Genomic DNA, 7027 nt, shown 5'->3' with positions numbered 1-7027 from the left:
ATGGATCTTCTAAGAAAAATATTTTGCTCAAGAATGATTGCAATTCGTTAATGTTCCTAGGGTGACACATATTTAGGATTGCCTCTATTTTAGATGGATCAATTATAATGCCCTCTTTTGAAATTATGTGTCCTAACAGTTTACCTTCTTCTAGCCTAAATAGTGTATTTTTGGGATTCAAAGAAATGCCAAATTTTCTACATTTAATAAAAACGCTTCTCAAATGATCTATATGTTATATCTAATTTGGAAAACAATGTGATATCATCTTGGTAAACAACTAAAAGGTCATGGATTTCTTTTGCAAAATCTATGTCCATTTCTCTTTGGAATATTTCTCCAGCATTCATCAATCCATAGGGCATTTTCAAATACATGAAAGTACCCCAGGGAGTGGTAAATTCAATCTTTTCTTGATCTGCGAGTTGGACTAGGATTTGATTGTATCCAGAGAATCCATAAAGTATTGAAATTCTGGATGACCCTACTACCTTCTAGAGGATCTGGTCCATTTTAGGGAGGGGATAGTTATCCTTCAATGACTCTTTGTTCAAGTTTCTGAAATCAACACATAATCTAATTTCTCTTATTTTATTTCTAGTGGTGACTAAATTAGAGAACCAATTTGAATATCTAATTGGTGCTATGATTTGTGCCTCGTACATCCTTTTTACTTCTTTTTCTATTAGTGGCATAAGAACTAGATTAATTCTCCTAATCTTTGTTTGAAGGGTTTGTGATCTTCTTTGATGGGTATTTTATGTTGAATAATCTTGGTGTCATAAGACTCGAGGTCTTCATAAGTCTGGTAAAGACATCTTGAAATTATTTAAAAAGACTTATGCATTTCATCTTTTCAACTGGAGGTAATGCTTTGTATAATTCAATAAGCTTAGGTTTTCCTTCTATTCCTAGGTTACATTCTTCTATGTCTGATCTTAAAGGATCCATTTTTGGTTTTCTAGCTACCTCATTTAAATAAAAAAAAATCTTCTAATGGGACTAATCCCTTAGGAAAAAAATTATTTTTAAGGTTTAAAATCTCAGAATCATCATTTATTATTTCTTCTATTTCTACTTTTTCTAGGTTGTCTATTTGTACTTTAGTGAATTTAGTTGATTTACATACATCTACAACATTTATATCTATCTCACTATATATGATGGCATCTACTGTACAATCAGTATATATGCTAGAGTTTTGGAATTTTCCCTCAACATTCATAAAATCGTAGATTTGAGAATCTTGTGAAAAATCTGCCAATATTTCAGATTATCAGGTATAACATGCCTATGTCTTACCTCTGCAGTGTACTGGTGATTGGGCTAGAAAGGTAATCTACAAGTGCTAGTAAAAGTAGCCAGACTGTGAGCTTGCATGTTCTGTTTCCTAGGAATAGCAGAAAAATCGATTCCAGGAAGTTCATTAATCAGACGTAGAAGAGTTTCTTTGTATTGGCTAAGTCTGGGATTATTCACATAATACTCTCTTTTAATTTGCTTTATAATTAATTACGAGTCTCCCATGATAGATTTTCTCTTCTCTCCAAGGTTTCTTACAATTTGCAATCCTAATATCAAAGCTTCATACTCTGCCATGTTATTGGTGCATTTAGAATTTGACCTAAAGGCATGACCTTCAGAATGATTATTTTCCATTTTATGAATCCAAACTCTTGCACCTACTCCTAATCCATTCATTGAACCATCAAAGTCTAAGTGCCACCTAGATTCATGAACTTTATTATCACTCTCAGGTTCTTTATGTTATTGTTTCACAACTCCATTATTGTCTTTTCTAGTGTCTAAATTACATAAAATGAAAGAATCCATATCAAAATGTATAGAATAAATAGGATAGTTTTGTGGTATATCTATACTACTGACCATGTATTTCACTAAAGTTTCTCTATAAATATTTTTGGGCTGACCAAACACTGAATTGTGGCATAAGACATGTCTAACTGTAGAGATCCCTACAATTTTTCTCCCCATGAGTGAGATAATAACATTCCACACTTTGGACGGATATCAACAACTACAATATCCATGACAATACTCTTACCTGGGTATTGAACTACAGTGACACACAAGTCTTTTATTAGGCCACACATTTAACTTTACTAGAATCAAGAGAGAAAATATATTTGTATGGTCTCGTTATATCTAAATCAAATGTTTCCATGATTTCTTTAGGCATTAAATTGTGACATGCCCCTGAATCTAACATAGCATTGTGTAAGATTTAATCATGAATAGTGAACCTAATGTAAAATGGACGAACACCACTTTGTTCATGTTTTCCATTTACCTTAGGACCAAGTATTAAGTCTGCTTGGTCATCATTTATATTAACAGAGTCTTCTTGTTCATCTATATTCAATGTTTCTGTGATTTGGGATTTATAGGAATCATTTTTTATCAATTCTGTTATACGAACCGCTATTTTCAATTTATAAATTTCAGTTTGGATATTAAATGGAGTCTGTGTTTTTCCTAATTGAATGATTTTATCCTTCGCAATTGGAGTTTGTGTAGTATTTTCTTTCTTATCTTCAGTTGGTAATTTAGTTTTTGTTTGGGTGTCCACTATTTTAGTATTTTCAATTTTTGATTTGGAATAGTTTGGGAAGCAGTTGAAATCTGAATAGCATTTTAAGCTTGAGTATCAGTCGTTTTTTGGACATTCTTTGAACTTTTAACAACAATTGATTTTTGAATATCAGCTGAAGTTTTAACAAGAGTATTTGTAATGTGTACAATTTTTGGACTGGCTGCAATTTTTGGAGTGAAAGTTTTTTGGTTTTCTCTAGTGACAATTTATGGCACTTTGGTTGTAGGAGCTCCCATTGTCTTCTTAGTTTGAGTTTGGAAAATTTTATTAATAGGGGCTTCTCTGTTTTTCTTACACCTAAGTTTATACTACTTATGAACTTCATTAATGGCAAATTCATAACCTTGTTTATAATCAAAGGACACTCCAGATTGTAACTGTAATTGTTGTAACATGCATAATTCTTGTTCTTCTTACGTAACAAAATTAGTGTTACCATCATTTATTCCCATCAAGTTAACCTGAGTGTCTTCATATTCTTCATTTTGGTGAGAACTTTCAACATAGTTTTCTTGGAAAGGTGGTCTAATCTGTTGATCAGGTGGTCCTTCTCTAGATTTAGTAGTATTGGGATTCTCTCTAAAGTTTGGATTTATTATTTGAGGAACTTCTTGTTGATTATCCCATTTTGGTTTTCTTTTCATAATTTCTAATCTATCCACTAACTTTTCTAAACACTTAGCAAAAGTATCTATCTTAACATCTGAAATGGATGGTTCTTCCTTAACGGTAAATCTCCTCTCATTCCTCATTCTAGCTCTTTTAGACAACAATTTAGGTTCTACACTAACTACATCACTTTGCATCTGTTCTAAAGTTGGATGGTTTCTTTCTATCAATTGGTAAGACATATTAGTGTGCAAACCATCAAGAAATTTGATTAGTGCCAAGTCTGGTGGAGGTTTGACATTTGCAGGGATTGCATTATAAATATTTAAGTATGGGGGTTTACGCAGTGCATTATATTAGATATCATTTTTTGGGATTCAACTGCGTTAAGTAAGTCATTCACGTATGACCATTTCCATGAGAGGTAGTCGTAACTGACTAATTTCTCATGATTTTTGAATAGTTCACTTAGCACTCATTGCATCGGGTGATGCTCACAGGGGTGAAGAAGTGGGATTGAAACTAGTGAAATGAATCACATAGCATCAATCATCACTTCCGGGGCTTGCACCCGGTAACTAGGACTTCCCAGGAGGTCACCCATCCCAGAACTCCTCTGGCTCAAGCGCGCTTAACTGTGGAGTTTTCCCCACAATCAAGCCCACTTAGCTTGCTACCCCATTTGCAAAACCTTAGCAAGTGTTGTGCCTCATGAACCATTCAAGTAGAGATCCCTTGACTCTTTTTGAATTATAAATATTGTTAAACCTACTACAATAGTCCTTAATAGATTCATTAGGAGCTCTCCTAATGTTTTCATATTCAAAAAATATTTGTAAAGGATTTTTCTTAATTTCCCATCCATTTATAAACAATCTATGGAAAACATTTAAATCGGCAATATGACCAGCAGCTAAAGATTTAAACCATTTCTTGACATCTCTTGCTAGCTTTTGTGCAAATAATCTCATATGTAAATTTTCTTTGTCAATTTCATGTAATTCAAAATAATCACTCATTTTATTTAAGTGTTTTTGTGCAGTATATTGACCAATACCATCAAATTGAAATATTTTTCTGTGGTAGTATTGGGGCATGCCATGTAGTTGAGCTGGCAAGGTCAAAGGAGCATATCTCGCATCCATGGCTAGATTCTAGCTTAGCTAGGAGGTAAAGTGGTAGTGCTTGAAGATGAACTTGAATGGCTTATAGATGAGCTTGAAGGGCTTACTGATGAGCTTGAAGTATATGGAGCTAGAAATAAAACTCTAGGTTGAAGAGGAAGCTTGGGGATGAATGATTCTGTGGAATGAAATGTACTGGAAATAATAGATGAGGTGGTACTAAATAAAGACTAATTTACAAACTCCGAGGGAATGGTATAAGATTTAGGAGTAGCAGCAATTAGGGAAGATAATTCAACTAACTATTGAAAATAGGCTTTGTCTACATGTCTTATGAAATTTGAGGTTAAAGAATTAAGTTTGTCAAAAGTGTCTAGAACACGTTGATCTAAATCAGGATGTATAATATTCTTCTTTGATTCAATAAATTGAATAAAAGCGTGGTCTCTTACAGTATCATGGACTAAAGTTTCATATTTGGTACGAAACAATGAATGCTTAAATGATAAATCAAATTGAAGATCCTCTAAGTTTGATAACTATTTAGGAAGTGAATTTTCTTTGATTAGCTGACTACTGCTTTCTTGAACTTCTACTTTAATGTTTTTTCTAAAGATTTTTTTGGATTATCAACAATTATAGTAGGGTTTGGATCTTGATGTTCCCTGGTATAGTATGTTCTTTTGGAAGCCAGAATTTTTAATCTTTTAATTTTTTAATGAAACCTTTAACAACCCTAAAATGGCCTTAAGGTGAAAAGACGAGATTTAGGATTTCCTTTAAGGTTTATTAAATTGAGGAATCGTACCCGAGTATGGTCACCACTATGTTATCACTCTAAAGTTTCCCTACGGTTTTCATGTTGTGTTTAAAGAAATAATAGACATAACCACAAACCTACTTTTGTGATTAGAATCTAGCCTTCCTAAAGCTCGTAGGGAGCTCTCTCTTAATGATTTAACTTTATTGCATTGATTCATTTTAGGATACTTATTTAACATTGGTTGGGTTTTGATTTGATTTGGTGGTAGAATCACTGATTTAAATGGATAGATAGATGTCTTTTTACCATTGGGCCATGGAGTCCAAATGTCAAGAAAACAGGAATGAACTAAGTTTTAAAGATAGTGTTCACAAGGAAAGTTAACTGAGTAAATTCAAATCTTTCAGGATGGATGGTGAAGTGGTTTTTCAATCGGGGTCAAGGAGTAGTTAAGGATTCCTAAAACTGGATAATGAGGGAAATGAGAGAGTTTAATCGAAACTTGGGAGCAATGAAGAATTCCCTACTCTGGATATCAGAAGAAAACATGAAAATGAATAATTGTTCAAGAGAGAGTGTACTTAAACAAAGTTTGTAGTAACATTCCAATTATTTCATTCAAATTAGAAAAAAAATATGTATGTGAAATACTTAAGAAAATAGCAATTTAACAAATGAAAGATACTTCAGTGAAGTAGCCCAACACATGAATCATGTAACACAATGCCTTTATTACTCAGTCCAGTCTGCTGACTTGAAAATCTTACAATAAGCCCTTAGGTTTTAGATCAATGTAACTATATAAATGTTTAGTATTCCACACCTTAATACTTCAAATTATGAAGCATTTATACAAAAAACCAATACAAAATATCCTAAACTATTTTAGGCATTATTCAAGGAGAAAGAAATATCTTCATGCAAGAAGATAGAGACAAATATGTAACTGATGAAATATGTCCCTCTTTTATTGTTTGTTGTTGGCTTTTTTTATATATTATGTTGCTTTTTTTGTCTTGTTGTTTCCATTTTCATTGACTATCTATTATACTACCTTTCACTGATACTCTTTCATCTTTAATCTCTGTTACTGCTCTGTTTATGTTTTAACCTTGATTGCTCTTTTACCTATTTTACTTTTAATCTTCATAGTTGATCCGAATTGGATCCTAAAACACTCTCTAATTTTTCATAACTCGGTAAAATTCATGCCAAAGTTTCAATGACTTACAAAGGTCGAGCTTATCAGGAATACCCTCAGAACAATTGTAATTTGTGAGCAATGCAAAGCAACAAGGAGCCTTGGTCAAGCGCACAGGCCATTGGCCCATGGTAATGCACACTGTCACGAAATAGCGAAATGGGAGGTCTTTTTGAGAAACGAGGGACATTTCTGATATGCGACCGGGAAAACCCCTTAGAGAAGAAAAAGCCCTGAGTGACCAAGACCCAAAAAGTCAAAAACTGTACAGAATTCATTGATTCCATCAGAGGCGGGTCCCACACAAAAACCAACAGGATATCGGAAGGGCTTCAAGTGGTAAGCAGTTTCAACTGAGCCCCCCCTATTGCCACATACTGGGTGCCACACGTCCGATATAAGAAAGAGAAAATTGCTCACATCAGAGGGGTAAATGTTAGGCTACTTACCCACTCGATATGGATGGAGACTGTAGGATCTGGAAGCTCCAAATCGACGAAACAAATGAGATCCGATGGATGACCAGATTCAATGGGGTAATCGGGCTGAGTTTTGTAAAGTTTGAAGTCTAGCATGAATGATGAGTTGGTAGAAGAATCATGTTCACGCGCAATCTGGGAATAAACGGAAATAATGACCGTTCAAAAATTTCCAAGAGAACTGACACTTAGTTCATTATGAAATAGGTGGCCACCTCCCTGTGAGGCGTTACATAG

This window comes from Pinus tabuliformis, chromosome 6, assembly GCF_031772625.1.
Source record: "Pinus tabuliformis cultivar Carrire ecotype Pingquan chromosome 6, CPIR1, whole genome shotgun sequence".
Taxonomy (NCBI): domain Eukaryota; kingdom Viridiplantae; phylum Streptophyta; class Pinopsida; order Pinales; family Pinaceae; genus Pinus; species Pinus tabuliformis.
This window is presented reverse-complemented; position numbering follows the sequence as displayed.